At 36.0% G+C, this 18,872-nt stretch overlaps 1 protein-coding gene across 12 annotated transcripts in view; it reads left to right on the plus strand.

Moving 5' to 3' along the window:
- The window catches only part of FANCM (FA complementation group M), a 765,839-nt gene that overhangs the window by 93,555 nt on the left and 653,412 nt on the right, over positions 1 to 18,872 (plus strand). For all 12 annotated transcript variants that reach the window (XM_072962981.1, XM_072962983.1, XM_072962982.1 and 9 more), the window contains exon 25: positions 11,544 to 11,602. The gene's annotated coding sequence lies outside the window, so the exon portion shown is untranslated. The remainder of the gene's footprint in view (positions 1 to 11,543; positions 11,603 to 18,872) is intronic.

The following is an 18,872-nucleotide window of genomic DNA, read 5'->3' on the forward strand; positions in this document are numbered from 1 at the left end:
TACTTGTTGTCTCTTGTCTTTTTGATGACAGCCCTTCAACAAGGTGTGAGATGATGGTTCCCTGTGGTTTTGGTTTGCATTTCCCTAAGGATTAGTGATGTTGAGCCGCTTTTCCTGTACCTATTGGCCACTTGTATGTCTTCTTTGGAAAAAATGTCTATTCAGTTTCTCTGCCATATTTAAATCAGATTTTTTTTCTTTTTACTGTTGAGTTGTATGAGTTCTTCGGATATTTTGGATGTTAACCCTTTGTCAGGTATATGATTTACAAGCATTTTCTCCCATTTTTCTTGATGGTTTCCTTTGCAGTGCCAAAGCTTTTTAGTTGAATGTAGTTGCACTTGTTTATTTTTGCTTTTATTGCTTTTGCTTTTGGTGTCAAATTAAAATAAAATAAATCATTGTCATGGCTGTCACAGGAGGATTATTAAAAGGTTATAACGGAAGTAGTTTATTTTCAGTGGCTTTCTATTTTTTTTTTTGGCATCCCACAGTAAGAAATATGTTTTACATTGTAACCTAATAAATACAAAAATACATGTAACTAAAAAAGTTTTTAAAAAACGTTGCTTACCCTTGCTGTCCACAATGCATGCTGATATTTTCCTATTTCCTGTTTTTTTTTTTTAAAAATGCTATATATAGCTGTAGGACAATGTGAATATTTTCATCTTCCTAAATGATTAGAGCTTTTCTTTTTTTAAAAAATTAAGACAATATTCATATAACTTAAAATTGATCATTTTAAAACATACAATCCAATGGCATTTAGTACATTCAGAATGCTGTGCAACTACCACTGACAAAAAATCTTCATCACTTCCCAAAAGGAAATCCTATACCAATCAAATGGTCGTTCCCTATTCTTCTCACCCCACACTTTTGGCAACCACCAATCAACTTTCTGTCTCTATGAAATGACCTATTCTGGATAGTTCATATACATGCAGTCGTATCATATATCTGTCTTCCTTCACTCAGCATTTTTTTTTGAGGTTCATACACATTGTAGCATGTTTCAGTACTTAATTCCTTTTTATGGCTCAGTAATTTTCCATTGTATGTATATATCACATTTTTTTCATCCATTCCTCCATTGACATTTTGGTTATTTTCACCTAAATATATAACAATCTAGACTGGCTATATATATATATATATATATATATATATATATATGTATTTTTTTTGATTGAAGTAGTCAGTTTACAGCATTGTGTCAATTGCTGGTGTACAGCATAATGCTTCAGTCACACATGCACATACATATATTCGTTTTCATGCTCTTGTTTCTGACTGTTACGCAAGTGTACCTATCTTCTGGATCAGCTTTCATACTGCATGGTTCATACTGAAGGCTCACACCCACCATCCCATAGCCCCAAATGTATAGATACCTGCTTGAGTCTAGAGTCCCTTCAGTTGTCTGCTCACCACATACCAGCCCCTAGACCATACTGAAGCCTGTATAATTTGTTTTAGAATGTTCGAAATGTCTGTTTTCAGCCACATTCGCCAGTGAATAGCTCTTCCTTGGTAACAAAACTTACCACACTCTGACAGCTGGCTTTTCTCACTGAGGGAGGTTCTACTTGGCTCTCCTGTAGCTTACTTAGCTCTGGCGCCATCTTGTGGTTAAATAGGTGGCTGCACTGGGAACCTTTTATCCTTGCCTGCAGCTTTAAGGGTAAGGGGAATTTTATCTGCCCTTTTTTCTGTGGATTTGGATCTGGATTCCTGGGTTAAGGACAGGCAGCCTCAGAGTTCTGTGTCTTCTACACTGACTAGGTTCATAGGGTTGAGGGGAAGCTCTTATTCTGTGGCTAGGTATCACCGAAATTTTCCACAGGTATATTCATGATACAACTACATGGATCTGCCTCCCTTACCCTTCTGCATCCTCCTCCCTGCTCACACCTGTCACTCCCCTCAGTAAACCCCAGTCTTAAACTGTCTCTTCCTCTGCTCTTTATCTCAGTGAAAGATTATTTTTTCCACTGCTAAATCAGAGCCTCGGAAACATTCTAGATATTCTGTCCCTCTCCCTTTCATTTCCTTATTCTGTCTCCCAGTTTCAAAGAGCCACTAATTTCCTGTCCATTTCTGCCATTCTCCTGCCACTGTTTGAGTTATATAGTCTTAAGTGTTTTTCACAGAAACTATTGCAGTTGTTTGTCTCTATCGTGTTTCCCATTTTACAGCCTAGCCCATCTCAAAATTTGCCTTCATATTGCCTCCAGCTTGATTGATCTGAAACTCAAATTTGAAATCCTTCAATACTTAAGCAGAATCTACAGGATAAAGTCTAAGATCCTTCATGTAGCTTGAAAAGTACCCTGTGAGCTAGTTTTTGTCTGCTTCTGAGGCTCCTCTCCAGTCTCTCTGCACTTCAAATATAACACCTAGTAACACTTCCAGTTCCTGGAACACAGTGAATTTTATAATGCCCCCTGGGCATTAGTTAATACTGTTCCCTTTTAAAAATTAATTAATTAGTTAATTAATTAATTTTTCAAGTGTACAGCATGTTTCAGTCAGATATATACATAATATATTTGTTTTCATATTCTTTTTCACTGTAGGTTACTACAAGATATTAAATATAGTTCCTTGTGCTATACAGTAGAAACTTGTTATTTATCTATTTTATATATAGTAGTTAGTACCTGCAAACCTCGAACTATCCCTTCCCACCCCCTTTCCCTACTGGTAACTGTAAGTTTGTTCTCTATGTTTGTGGGTCTGTTTCTGTTTTGTAAATAAATTCATTTGTGTCTTTTTTTCAGATTCCACACATAAGTGATAGCATATCGTATTTTTCTTTCTTTTTCTGGCTTAGTTCATTTAGAATAACGATCTCTAGTTCTATCCATGTTGCTGCAAATGACATTATTTTGCTCTTTTATGGCTGAGTAGTATTCCATTGTGTGTGTGTGTGTGTGTGTGTGTGTGTGTGTGTATACACACATATATACATACACACACATACAATGCATATACTATATATATACACACACCATATCTTCTTTATCCAGTCATCTGTTGATAGACATTTAGGTTGTTTTCATGTCTTGGCTATTGTAAATAGTGCTGCTGTGAACAGTGGGGTGCATGTGTCTTTTCAAATTATAGTTTTCTCCAGATATATGCCCAGGAGTGAGATTGCTGGATCATATGGTAAGTCTATTTTTAGTTTTTTAAGGAACCTCCATACTGTCCTCCATAGTGGCTGCATCAATTTATATTCCCCCCAACAGTCTAGGAGGATTCCTTTTTCTCTACACCCTCTCCAGCATTTATTATTTGTAGAATTTTTAATGTTGGCCATTCTGACTGATGTGAGGTGATACCTAATTGTGGTTTTGATTTGATTTCTCTAATAATTAGCAATGTTGAGCATCTTTTCATGTACCTGTTGGCTATCTGGGTGTCTTCTTTGGAGAGGTATTTGTTCAGGTCTTCTGCCCATTTTTTGATTGGGTTGTTTGTGTATATATATATATATATATTACACTGTATGAGCTGTTTATATATTTTGGAAATTAGCCCCTTGTTGGTCACATCATTTGGAAATATTTTCTCCTATTCTGTAGGTTGTCTTTTTGTTTTGTTGACAGTATCCTTAGCTGTGCAAAAGCTTTTAAGTTTAATTAGGTCCCACTTGTTTATTTTTGCTTTTTTATCTATTACTCTAGGAACTTGAAAAAAAATTACTGTGATTTAGGTCAGAGTGTTCTGCCTGTTTTCCTCTGGGAGTTTTAAAGTATCCAGTCTTACATTTAGGTCTTTAATCCATTTTGAGTTTATTTTTGTACATAGTGTTAGAGAATGTTCTAATTTCATTCCATCTGTCTCATAGTAAGTATGATATCTCTCAGGCTCTAGTATTGAAATGCCTTATCAGTCTTAGTTTTTGATATTAATGCATTTTTGTCTTTTTTTGGTCACTTCATAGGTATTTAAATAGGAACTTGGGAAAGGCTATGTAGAAAGAATGTAAAAGGTTAGCAAAACCCTTTCTCTTTCCTTGTGGGCAAATTTGACCTTGGGTTAGCTCTAATTATGTTTCCTTGGAAGCCTGATAAAGTAGAATGTCAACCATCTAACTAGCAATGTTGTTTATGATAAAAAAATGACCGTGACTAGACTAGACTAGACTAGGAAGATTGTGAAGACCTAGAAATTCCTGTTGTGAAGCTAAAACTTGGGGCTTTCCTAAAGAACTCAGAATGTCTTTTGGGGAGATCTGGAAGCTATGCTCGTGAAAGTTAGTTCCTGTCTGGGCCATGGGACTTGTAATCCAGGATAACTTTTGCACATGCCCCTGTGGGTCTCATTATCTTCCACCTGAGCTTTTATTGGGGAACACAGGCCCCTGGGCTGGTGGATTGCTTTGAGGACTCCTGCTTAAGGAGAATGCCTGATCCTGCTTTGCTTGCTTGCTGTGCTTTTTGTCCTTGCATCCTTTTGACTCCACGTGTGACTTGTTCTGTTCCTGCGAGAGCGAATGTCTGGGCAAACTCAGAGATGAGCAAGAGGGAGCACTGTTGAGCATTTTTAAGAAGATTTAATTTTTGTGTGTATATTTTTTGTTTTTAATGTGATTTATTTAATTGTGCATTTATAAATTTATTTTATTGAGATATAATTGATATTTAACATTATATTAGTTTCAGGTGTACAACATAATGATTGGATATTTGTATATATTGCGAAATGATCACCACGATAGATCTAGTTAACATCTATAACCTTAACCTAGCTATAGATTCTTTTCTTGTGAAAATCTTGAGTAAATCTTTTAAGATTTACTCTCAGCAACTTTCAGATACACACTACAGTACTGTTACCTGTAGTTACCATGCTGTACATTACATCACCATGACTTATTTTATAACCAGAAGTTTGTACCTTTTGACTCCCTTTACTCATTTACCCATCCCCCAACCCCTGCCTCTGGCAATCACCAATCTGTTCTCTACCAGTGAGCTTGTTTTTTTTGCTTTTGTTTTTTCTTTTAGATTCCACACAAAAGTGCGATCATAACATATTTGTCTTCCTCTATCTGACTTACCTAATTCAGCATAATGCCCTCCAGCTCCACGTTGTCACAAATGGCAAGATTTCATTCTTTTCAATGCTGAATGATATGTTGTGTATATATGCCACTATTTCTTTATTCATTCATCCATCAAAGGTTGTTTTCATGTCTTGGTTATTGTACATAATGCTGCAGTGAACAGGGAGGTACAAATATCTTTTCGAGTTAGCCTTTTTGTTTTCTTCAGTTAAATACCCAGCATTGGACTTGCTGGATCATATGGTAGTTCTTCAATTTTTTGAGGAGTCTCCATACTACTTGTTATAGTGGCTGCACAAATTTACATTCCCACCAACAGTGCCCAGGGTTTCCTTTTCTCCACATCTTCACCAACACTTGTTATTTCTTGTCTTTGTATTCTAACATTCTAACAGGTGTAAGGAGGTATCTCATTGTGGTTTTGATTTGCATTTCCCTAATTATTAGGGATATTGAGCATCTTTTAATGGCCTGTTGGCCATTTGTATGTCTTTCTTTGCAAAAATGTCTATTCAAATCCTCTTCTCATTTTTTAATTGGATGTTTTTCTTTTGCTATATATTGCCTTTTTATTTTGTTGATGATTTCCTTTGCTGTGCAGAAGCTTTTTAGTTTGATGTATCTCACTTGTTTACTTTTGCTTTTGTTGCCTTTGCTTTTGGTATCAAAAACATCATCCCCAGGACTGATGTCTAGGAGCTTAGAGTTTCAGGTCTTTAAACTATTTTGAGTTAATTGTTGTGAATTGTGTAAAATAGTGGTCCAGTTTCATTCTTTTGCATGTGGTTGTCCAGTTTTCCCAGCACCATTTATTGAAAAGTCTGTTTTTTCCCCATTCTTGCCTCCTTTATCATAGATTAATTGTCAAATATAAGTGTGACTTCATTTCCATGCCCTCTATTCTATTCCATTAATCTATGTGTCAGTATTTGTGCCAGTACCATACTGTTTTGATTACTGTAGCTTTGTGTATAGTTTGAAATCACAGAGTGTGATACCTCCGGCTTGTTTTTCTTTCTTATGATTGTTTTGGCTATTCAGGGTATTTTGTGTTTTCATTATAAGTTTTAGGATTATTTGTTCTAGTACTGTGAAAAATGTTACTGGTATTTTGATAGGGATTTCATTGAATTTGTAGATTGCTTTGGGGATTATGGTCATTTTAACAACATTAATTCTTCCAATCCATGAACACAATATATATTTAAATAATACATGTCATCTTCAGTTTCTCACCATTTGTGAAAACATGGATGTATATAGAAGGTATTATGCTACGTGAGTTAAATCAGATAGAGAAAGACAAATACCATATGATTTCACTTATATATGGAATCTAAAAAAAATAAAACAAATGAACAAACATAACAAAACAGAAACAGAGTCACAGATCCAGAGAACAAACTTGGTTGCCAGAAGGGAGAGGAGTTGGGGGGATGAGTGAAGTAGGTGAGGGAAATTGAGTGGTACAAACTTCCAGTTACAGAATACATGAGTTACAGCGATGTAATGTACAGAAAGATTAATACAATAAATAGTGCCGTATGTTATGGAAGTTATGAAGAGAGTAAATCCTGAGAGTTCCCATCATAAAGAAAAAATTTTTTTCTTTTTCTTTCCCTTTGTATCTGTATGAGATGATGGATGTTCATTATATGTCAATTATGTCTCAATAAAACTGGAAGAAAATGCATATAATATTTGGGAGTTAATATTGATATCTCTGCCCTGTTCTGGGCCTGATATATCAGTCCTGGAGTATTTTGTTTGATACAGGATGCCAGTCTCAAAGAAGGAGGGGGAGGGAGAAAAGGAGGAGCAAAAAAAAGAGAAAAGAAAGAAGTGTAAATATAAATGGCAATCAAAGGGAAAAATGCTCAATTTCCCTAACAATTAAATAAGTGGAAAAAAAAAAAAAAACAGGAGAGAGGCAGCACATTTGACTACCATTTTGGTAAAGATTAAACTGTAATAAAGACCGGTGCTGCTGAGGGTGTGAAGTGGTAGACACTTGTCCGCACAATAGAAATGTTTACAGCTTTTCTAGAGGAGAACTTGATAATAACTATCAAAGTTTTCAGTTTGCATTATTTTGGTTCAGCAGTCCAACTTTTAGTAATTTATTCTAAGTAAATAATTGTGCAAGTATGAAATAAAATATAAGGATAAGTACAGTATTGTTTACACTTATGAAATGAAAAAATGATCTAATTTTTTTCAATATGATTGATTAAATAAAAGACGGTAAATTATGCAAATTAATGCTTATATAGCCATTAAAACTGATTAGAGATGTAGAGGTTTCATCATAGAAAGAAACCCATGATTATTAAAAAGTTAAGAAGTTAAACAAGTTAAAGAGTGGTAATTATCCTACAGTCCCACTTATTTGAATATATTTTTGGTACATTTTAAAAGTCTGAAAGGATATTCGTTGAGTTAGCCAAGAACTCCTTTAGTGACAGATCCTACTCAGGTTAGTTTTTGTAGAAAAGGAGATTTGTTGAAAGAACTGAGGTAGCTCACACTAAAAGACATTGTTTCCAAAACCAGAGACATTTTAGGGAGTTCAGGGACTAGAGTATGAGCCTGAACACTGCCAGTCTTTTTTTTCCCCCCACTCTTTCACTTCTTTCTCTCTTTGTCTTGTTTTGGCTTCTTTCTCTCTTATTGCAGACAGGATTTCTGCAATGAAAGAAAGATGGCTGCCAACTGCTTTTACAGATACACATTGTACAACTCTAAAACCAAAGTGGAAAAAAGAGATTCCTCTCTTTTAGCTTTCCAGTGTGAAAACCACAGGGCAGGATTCAGATTAGTCTTGTGTCATATGCCCACATTTTTGACCAAGTAGTGTTACCATGAGAGTGAGATTCTTTGATTGGCCAACCTGTTGTCATATGAGTGGACTGCTTCCAGCATGCACATGGCCACTGGGGTCATAGTTGTGAACTGCACAGCCATCCCAGTTGTGTCTACTGTATTCATTAAACTGTTAATCATGTTTATTTCAAGGAGATGGGCTTAGGAGGGAGGCTTTTTACTTTTCATTTTATATACATCTATTTTTTAAAAATTTTGCACAGTGAGAATACATTACTTTTCTATTGAGCAAAACAGAGTTATTCCAATTTTGAAACAAAAAGATAAAGAATAAAAACATATTATTGAAGTTTCCTGAAAAGATGATAAGATGATTCAGGGGCACATGATAGCCCTGTTTAAATATTTACTGGCTACTTTGTAGAAAAGTGTTTGTAAAGCCCCAAGGCTATGCATGGCCCCATGGGTTGAAACTAGAACTAGGGAATGGAAGCTATGGAGAGATACTGTCTAAACATAAGAAAGAAATTTCAAAGTCAGACTTTTCTAAGAATGGAGTACACTGCCTCAAGAAACATTAAGTTCTCACATAGGTTCAAATACAGGCCAGGTCATCACTGGGAAAAGGTAATACCATGAGGGTAAAATACCAGAATGGTATGTGAACCAAGTAACCTTGGGCTCCTTTTCAACTATAATTCTATGATTTTTTTAAAAAGTAAATCTTGTTTTTTAGATTCATTTTGTTCATGCACTATGAAAAAGACAATTTTGACTTTTTCAGGCGATAAAATCTCCTTCACCTAACATAAAAACGAAATTAAGAGAAAAATGTTCCTATTTTAAACTTTATATTTTACTCTCCCTTTTCATCTTTGTTACATGTCTAACTACCAAAGAAGCAAATTGAATGTTATGTAGCATTACTGTCATCAACTCGTAATTATCTGTAGAGTCATCCCCAATATATTTTTGAAAGCTATTCCTTTCTGTCTGCATGTCTTTCTAATTAGAGAAACTAAATTTCACTGTCTGAATCCTGGAAGCAAATAGGACTCCATTTTTTTTTTTCAGAGTAGCAACACACCTGGCTAAAAAGTATATTTTCCAGCCTTATTGGCAGGTAGACGTGACCAACTGACTAAGTTCAGTGGAAGGGATATATGAGACTCCTGGGAAGATTCTTAGCAGGTTTGGTTGGGAGAAGGACTCGTTTGCTCTTTCTGCTATTTGGAACGTGACTGTGATAGCCGGAGCTCAGCAGTCATACTGGTTCATGAGGTGACTTTAAGGATAAAAGCCATTCACTGAGGATGGTCGAGAAGACAGAATGAGCCAGGGTGCTTGATGCTTTTTGTGGGGCCGCCGTATGAGCTTTGTATTGTTACAGGAAAGAACAATTCCTTGGATGCTTAAACTTTTTTATGTCTGTTTATTGCAGCCCAACTACAGTTCCTGATACAGTGTTTCTGTTTAGTCATTTTGTGCTCTCCTTTGAAACCAATTCTTGTATTGAAAGTAAGGTTAATTTGTAGAGTAAAAAAATAAGAGAATGGCACAAAGAGATCCTGTCCCCTCATAATCACTTAACTTGCTTCCAAGGAGTAGTCTTAGGCAAGAGGGACAGGGTAACTATCATAACAATAGCTAATTTGTGTTGTGTATTTATTCTAGATACTGCTGAAGGCACTTTACATAAACGACTCATTTAACCTTCACAACCTCCTTTGATACACCATTTTATAGATGAGAAAACTGAGGTACAGAGAGTTGGGTATACTTGCCTAAGGACACGCCAGCTGGCAGAGCTGGACTTCTGTTTCCAGAATTCATGCTTTAAACCATGATCCTGCAGTTTCTGCAAGCAGGGCTCTTACAGGGAACCTTCTGAAAGCAAATAATAGGACCCAGGTCCATCAGGTACTTCATATGTGGAAAATTAATGACAGTTTGAGTTGTTAATGTGTCAACAAAAGTATCATACAGAATGTACTATTTCAGTGACTATGCTATGAAGAGTAAAATATTCAAATGAGTAATGTACCTTAAGTGGCAATAAATTTACATTTTTGTGCCTTTTTTTTTGTATATGGAAAGAAACCCTCTCATTTTATATAATGTTTATGTCTTAAAGTATGTTTATTTGAGTCATTTTCCTATCAAATAGCTCTTCTTATTTTCCTTTGCTCTTTTGTTTCAGATGACATGAGATGTTTATATTTGGTCAAAGTGATTTTTAAGACCTGAAGGTTTTAATTCATGTGGCATTCATACACATTTACCTCTGGTTAATATGTTGTCACATGTGAATTGGATTTAGTTACCATCCTAAAATATTTAATTGTTTTTTCCTCAAACTGATATAACTACTTTGTCATAAAATATGGCTTGCAACAGAATATCTAGTTAAAATCTAATATTCAAGACAATGGAGAAGTTCAGAGAAAAGTTGGTTGTAACTTGTCCCTTTGACTCAGAATAGCTGTGGCAGTCAGGTAGAGTTGGTTAGTGTCATATAAAGATGTCAGAATGCTGTTAGAGACATTTCTGCTCCGGTGAGAGGTGGCAACTCAATGTTGAGATGTGTGCATCATTGAACCTGGGAGATGACATTCCTCAGGGACACGTTTTAAGAGTCTTGTAGAAGAACAAGATGTGGGTTGTTTTATACTTGCTACTATTAGCCAGCAATAGGTAAGGTATACGAGTGCTCTGTTTCTCCCACTCCCTCTTCCTCAGATTTGTTTTCCACCCTACTCTTTGTCCCATTTGGAGATGGATCCATTTCGTAGGCTTTCTTGTCCTTTTGCTCCAGTTGGTTCAGTCAATGGGAGGCCCTAGCAAGGGGCTGAAGGGTATGAAGAGGGAGGGAGGAGAGACTGATGCCTTCCTTCCTTCTCTCCATCCCTGCCTTGAACCTGCAGCTCTACAAGTACAGGCTTCCATTCCCTCAAGCCCCGCATCATTCCAGCTCCAGCTTGCCCCTTCAGGCCTAGACATGGTAACAGTCCCATGGCACTCAGCCTCCCTACTGAATCTCTTTAACTCTTTTCACATGTCTGTAGACAGTCTCTTTATTAAAATATCTTGAAATCTTAGCTGAGTGTCCCTTCTGTTTCCTGCTGAGACTTATACTCTGGGAATGGACTCAGACACTTTAGTATACCCTTTCCTAGTGACAGAAGGAGTGAACACCCATATTGAAAAAGAAACTTCCTGACAGATGACATGGAACATACAGGTATTTTTTTTTTTCCTTTGGAAGTCTTTAATAAGTGAGAGAACTCTTTTCTTTGAAATAGTTCATGTCTGTGCAGTAGTTTAGAGTAGAATATCAGTGACTGTCATATCTGTGTGTGCCCAAAGAGTTGTTCAACACAGTCCCACTCAGCCATTTCAGTGCCTGTGTGCAGTTAAAAAAATAATTTAAATACTTCTTGTCCTTTGTCGTTTTACTTTTTAAACCTTCTCCCCACTAACCATCCTTCCCCCATTTTAAAAAATCTGAGTCATCTCAAGAAAGAATATTTGTAGAAGGTACTTCCTTAGGTTTTATTTATGATTATCTAAACTTGGGAGTTGAGAAAAAAAATAAAGGCAAATTTTATTTCAACTGAGCTTTTGGGATTTTTTTCTGTAGATGTTTTTCTACCCTTGTGAAATAGAAGCCAGAGCCAACTAATGTCCAAGGTTCAAAAGGTGAGTACGTTTTGTTTCAAAGTACTACAAGTATACAGGTAATTTGATTCTTATCAGCATAATCCAGAGATGAACGCGCTAATCTGTTAAACTGGTAGCTGAACCAATCCTAGTTTTCTCTCATATTTCTGTTTCATTGAACATGGTTATCAATATCTTCAAAATCTGTGATTCTTGGTTAAATTGTACCTCTTACATCAATATGCCCTAAATATTTAGTGCGTGGTAGAACAGGAACCGTGAGGAGCTCCCCTGATGTACTGGTATTACTGCAGTCTTGTAGGATGTGCCATTCCCGTGGCTATAGAAGTTGTTGGCAGCTGTTTCTCGTTTGGTATTCTGTGAAGCATGAGACCAGGACCTTTAGATTACTTCAGCAATAGGTGATATTTCTGGATGTCAGTCCATCTCTGCATCTTAGAATCTAGTGTCTAAGGTGGCCTCCTGAGGAGTTCCTGGCACTTAAGTCTAGCTGCTGCTGTCCGAGATGAACATTGTCTTCTGTGATCACTGGTGCCTCCTACCCATGAGTGGAAGACTTTGACTCTGATTCATCATGACTTACAGAATGTTTTTAATTTCATGATATTATACTTTCTGCCCACACTCTTCTTGTTCCAGTAAAGTGGTTTCTGGGGTCCAGGTGTTGTAGTGGAGCTTATATATGTCCCGTAAGTCCCAGAGGCTGCAACTTCGTGGCTTTACCACAGTGTGGACAGGGACATATGCCAGCAAGAGTTTCGGCTGTGTTAGTTTCCTATGGCTTCTCTAGCAAATTATCACAAGTATAGTGGTTTAAAGCCATGCAAGGATTTTTTGTTTGTTTGTTTGTTTGTTTTATTTTTTAACTGTTCTGGAAGTCAAAAGTCCAAAATCAGTTTCACTGGGCTAAGGACAAGGTATATGCAGGTTTGGCTCTTTCTGGGAGCTCTTAGGGGAGAATCTGTTTCTTTGCCTTTCAGCTTCCAGTGATCACATCTATTCCTTGGCTTGTGGCCCCTCCTTCAGTCGTCAAAGCATATTATTCTTACATTTGCCTCCATTATCACATCACCTTCTCCTCTGACTCTGACTCTTGCATCTATCTTCTAAGAACCACTGTGATTACACCAGTTCCCCTGCTTCTCCCCTCCTCCCCTTCTAAATAATCCAAGATATTCTCCCTTCTCAAGATCCTTAACTTTATTACATATGCAAACATATGCAAAGTCCGTTTTACCAATATAGGGTAACATTTACAGGTTCCATTAAGACATGGACACACTTGGGGCCATTATTCAGCCTACCACACTTGTCAAGACTCTTTTTAGTGTCTACCTTGGCTGCAGAGAACTGAAGTCACATCCTCTCTGGGCAGCTTGCATCTGGTGACTGAGTGAAACAGATGTATAAAGGCCTGGCCATTTCGGTCACCCAAGGACACTTTGTTGAGTAATAGTTGCCCCATGCCTTCCTTTGACTGAAACTTTGTTGGATTTGTGGCAAACTATATTACAAAGCTTTAGTAATTAAAACAGTGTGATATTGTCATGAAAATAGAAACACAGATTCATGAAACAGAATAGAGACCCCAGAAATAAACCCATGCATATATGGTTAATTAATTTGTGAAAAAGGAGCCAAGAATATAATGGGGAAAGGACAGTCTCTTTAGAAAAGGGTGTTGGGATAAATGGATAGTCACATGCAAAAGAATTAATCCGGATCACTATATAAAAAAAATGCTCAAAATGAATTAACAACTTGAATGTAAGATCTGAAACCATAAAACTACTGGAAGTAAACACAGGTGATAAGCTCCTTGACATAGGTCATGGTGATGATTTTCTGAATCTGATACCAAAAGCAAAGGCAACTAGAGCAAAAATAAACAAGTGGGAGTACTTCAAGCTAAAAAGATTCTGCTCATCAAAGGAAATCAATCATCATAAGAATGAAAAAGCAACCTACTGAATTGGAGAAAACATTTACAAATCACATATATGATAAAGGGTTAATATCAAAATATATAAAGAACTCACAACTTAATAGTAAAAGAAAAAAAAGAAACAATCTGATTAAAAATGGGCAATCTGAATAGACATTTTTCCAATGAAGATGTACAAATGGGCAGCAGATATGTTAAAAGATGCTTAACATTACTAATCATCAGGGAAATTCTAATTAAAATCACAATGAGATGTCACCTCACACCTGATGGATGGCTGTTATCCAAAAGACAAGAAATAGCAAGTATTGGTGAGGAGGTAGAGTAAAGGAAACCCTTGTGCACTGTTGATGGGAAATTGGTGCAACTACTATGGAACAGTATGAAGATTCCTCAGAAATTAAAATCGAATTACCACATGATCCAACAATTCCCCTGCTGGTTATTTAACTGAAGAAAATGAAAATACTAACTCAAAAACATATATGCACCCCTATGTTCATTGCAGAATGTTTTATAGTAACCAAGTAATAGAAACAACCCAAGTGTCCATTAATGGATGAATGGATAAAGAAATTATATATATATATATATGTATATATATATATATATATATATATATATATATACACATATATAATTATATGATATTATAGTGTGTATATATATGTATGAATGTGTGTGTGTGTTTGTATATATATATATATATATATATATATATATATATATATATATATATGATAGAATATTATTCAGCCATTAGAAAGAATGAAATCTTGCCATTTGGTACATTATGGATGAATCTTGAGGGTGTTATGCTGAGTGAAATAGGTCAGGTGTGCCTGGATATCTCCTCCAAAGTAAAAGACAAATGATTGCATCTTAAAATTAAAAAGAAAGCACAATACCTGGTGGGCCCCTGAGTTCTGGAGGCTGTATAATTCTACACCCAAGACTTCTTCTCTGACCTGTATATATAAAAGGCTGACAACTTTAAATGAGATCTAGGGTAAGAAAGAACTCAGCAACAGGTCCAGGCTGTGGCACGTACAGCCCTGCTATCTGGCCATACAGTTTGGCAGACTTCTGATGTTAAAGATGTTGGTGAGAAGATGCTGCATGAGACAGGCCCAGTGGGCAAATCATAATGGAAACCCTTTGAGTTCTGGAGCAAGGTCATGCCATTTTCAGTGGAGAATTATGTGCCTTTTGATATGCCCTTGTCCCTGGTGGAGGCAAGATGCCTGGCTATGGAGCATCAAATAACTACCTATCTAGAAATTCCCATCATGAACTGGGTCCTGTGAGACACCCCAAATGAGAAGGTCAGAGAGACCCAGCAACAGTACATTGCAACATGGAAGTGGTACATTTGAGAGCAAGTACCAGCATGGCCAGATGGCATAAACAAGCTTTATGAGCAGGTATCACAGACCCCCATGGCATCAGTGTCCTTCCTGCATCTCATGCCTAGGATTCTTTGGGGGATTCTTTATGACTACCTGAGGGGTAATTAAAACCTCAAGCTCAGTTTATGGATAAGTCAGCTCAGTGTATAGATAAAAAATAAAAAATAGCCTCACTCAAAGTTTGCTTTGAGAAACAGAGGTCCTAGAAACCATCATGTATTCTATTCTTTGCACAAATACATTTCTCCCTATCTCACTGGCACATTTTTTCCCCTCTTAACTCTAGCTTCTGCTTCACTATATTTTAAAACTATTAACCGTTGAAACAATTTTATAGAGTCCACTTACTTGCCTCTTTTAAGAATTATCACCGATAACTTTGTCAAGTTTCTTCCTTTTTAGAGAGAAGGAACCTTATTCAACATGTAGATTAGTTACCTTTTTGACCCAATAACTGTACATCATTGCCACAGCTCATGATCCTTCCAGTGTAATTTGTTTCTTGAGACATGAGTTAATTTCATGACTTGGCTACTTCAGGGTTTATCTCTATGGTGATTAAAGGAGTAATATTAAACTCAAACCAAGAAGTACTTATTTAACATAATTATCTGTTAAGAAAAAAGAAAATTGTTTAGGATCTGTTTTGATGGTAGAAAGAAATGATTTCTTGACCAAATAGGTTGGAACTTCATTATCAGACTTTCATCCACAAAAAGATAAGTGCAGAAAGAAAGAAAGGAGACCACTTACAGAGAAACTGGGCCTTAAAACCAGATTGAAACCTGAGAGCATGAATCTGCTTATATTCTTGGCCCTTCTACGTGAACGTTGTGGAAGAAATGCTGATAATTCCTTAAACAGATATGTGTCTTTTCTATTGTTGATTACTTTCTGGAATTTTATTTCAAGTCTGACTCAAAAATACTGTAATATACATATGTTATCTAGTAAAGTAGGTCCTGTTCGATCAGAGAATAATTTGAGGCTGCTGCTGCTGCTGCTGACTTTGATCATTTTGCTCTACCACAGAGGCATTTCCTCCCTATAAATATATATAAAAAAAACTATATGAAGGAAGTTCTCACAAAAGAGATAAAATGGACAATTCACTTGAAACCAAGAGTTTGCCAGAACTCAGAAGCAGCACTAGAATTTAACAGGTTTCCACTAGATGGCAAGCATTCTCTTTCAATTTCTCAGTGGCATCAAGCTAAAAAATTGCTGCTATTTCAAACCTACATTTTTGCACAGGACAGTGGTACTTGGATCGAAAAATGATAAAGACTCTGATTTACAAATTTAGTAGAATTTATTATTAAGTTATTCAAATGCAGTGGTAAATATATTGTGATGTTTAAATATTTTACTTGGAGAATATATATTCATTCATTCATTTGGCAAACATTAAATGCCCCATATGTATTTTTCATACTTTTTTCATTTACTTCCCCCAACTCCAGCAATGAGATTGTGTTTTTATTAGTCTCATTTTAGAGATTGGGAAACTGAGGTTTACAGAGATTAAACAATTATTAGCCCAAGATAAATTGTCTAGATTTCAGCCTAGATAGTTTGATCCAGAGCCTATTCTCCTAACCACCACATCTTAGTCCTCCTGTAAATAAATTATAGAAAATCTATTTCAAGTATTTAACACAGTGTTTGACACATGGTAGTGTTTAAAATTATTAGTTATTATTTTCTTCTCTTTTATAGACATTAGAAGGGTTAAATCATCTGGCATGCCTTTTATGAAAGACTATGTATAAAGAATTAAAAATGACTGCAAAACAATATAGATGACTAAAGAATGCCTGGACAATGTTGCCTATTTAAGCCCACACAAGATGAAAGAAATGACATAAAACTCTGCAAATGTACTATAAAATACATGTGAAAGACAGATGAGGAAAAAGTCTACAATAAATCATAATTTCAGAAACAGAAATTGTTTTCTTATGAGTGCTTCTTACTTTAGAATAATTGTATATGAATATACATTCAGTAAAATGAAAGTTTAAAGAATATAAAAGAACAGAATGAAATAAAAAAACAAATGCAAGGTGGAGGAAACTCACTAAGATAACATTTTAAATCTAATAAATATATTTAAAGACTAAGGAATCGAAAAGACAATTAAGATTCAAATTAATGTGATAGAAGAAAGGCATAAGAACACTGAATGCAAAACAAGACAGAGATGGAAGCAGTTAGGAAGAGGATGACAGACATGGATGACTGACAAAAACAATTGGTATCTTTGAAGTAAACAACGAATGGTGAAAAAAAGTATTCAGAGATATAATGATGGAAAATTTTGAAAATAAGAAAGTGCACACATTCAATAGCATAATTTGATATTGAATTATTAACATTGAGACATGCCTGGTTGTTATTGAGCCTCTAGGATTAAAATAAAAGAGTTCTTTAGATGTCAAGTAGAAAAAGAAAGTTACTTACAAAGAGGAAAATTCAAGCTGATATCAGACATTCACAGAAACACTTAATGCTGGAAGGAATAGAAATGCCCACCACATTCTTAGACAAAGTAAGACTGGCAAAATATATCTACCCATGTTTTCACTCAAATATAAAGGATTCAGAGAATAACATTTAAGAGTTTTTCTTAAAAAAAGGAAAGAAAAAAGCCCCACCAAGTTCTCATCAAACGGAGTCCATCTAATCAAGAAATTAATAAAGAACAGAGAACCCAGGAATGGAGACACACACCTAGTGCCTGGCAGTGTACTGGGTACTGGGATTACAAAGATGAATAAGGTATTTCTGTGCTCAAGGAATTTAGTCTAGTAGAAGGAAAGAAGATGTCAATAAAGTCAAGCACAACTTAGCAAGTGCTGCTACACTGGTAGAACAGAGGAAAGAGTAATCTACTGAGACATGAGACCTGGAGGCTGAGCACCCAGAAGAAAAGAGGAAAACAGAGCAAGGACCTTTTGAGGAAGGGGGAACAGTGCTAGGGCTTGCCAATTTGAGTTGGTGGTATAGGATGTCTGTGTGATGGGGTGTGAGGATGTGGCAGGATATGAGCCTTTAAAGTCATAAGCCTCTCAAGAAGGGATCTGTGTACTTGCTAAAGGGTTTGGACCACCAAAGAGTTTAAACTGGGCTATATATATATATATATATATATATATACATTTTTTTTTTTTTTGCATTGGAAGAAATCACTTTGGCAATAGTGTAGAGAGGAATTAAAGACATTTGTACAAAATCCTGAAGTGTTGCTTGAGGTTGTTTAGGAGCAGCTTTGCCCAGAGACAGATCACAGGGTTCTCCCAACAACATATAGGCAGGGTGAGGCAGAAAGACAAAAGAGAAGGATGTTAGTAAGGCCCACCTCATAACTTTCTATATCACCATCATTTCCAAAACTATCTGCACAGAAATTCCATTTCCTATTTCAAATGAAACTTTGCATTTGACATGATTTGCTTCTTGCCTTTGTCTTTGATGTTCTTCTTTGATTTCAGTATAGCTGCTTCATTTGATCTGATTTAGTAGCATCCTTTGCAACTTTACAAGTAGAGAGCACACTGAAAAATGTTGTATCCATCAGATTTGTTCTCCATGGTCAACTACAATTTTCATGAAACTCTCATTCTTGCCATTGCAATCAGTTATTCATTATTTGACAAGCTCATAAAATTTTTTTTCCAGTTAATTGAAAAGGAATGCAGGACTCCACGTCACATTTGTTATTAATATGTTCCAGTTATTTAAATGGAAGTACAGGGTTCTGGCTGTGGAAGGTCAGAGCTAGAAGAGACTTTTAAAGTCACTGTGACAGTATTTCTGAAACTTTAACATGCATAGTAATCACCTGGACATCTGTTTAAAATGCAGATTGTGACTCAGGAGGTAGGGGTGGGGATCCAAGATTTTGCATTTTTTAACAAGCTGCTAGCTGGAG

Source organism: Vicugna pacos, chromosome 6 (assembly GCF_048564905.1).
Source record: "Vicugna pacos chromosome 6, VicPac4, whole genome shotgun sequence".
NCBI classification, from domain to species: Eukaryota; Metazoa; Chordata; class Mammalia; order Artiodactyla; family Camelidae; genus Vicugna; species Vicugna pacos.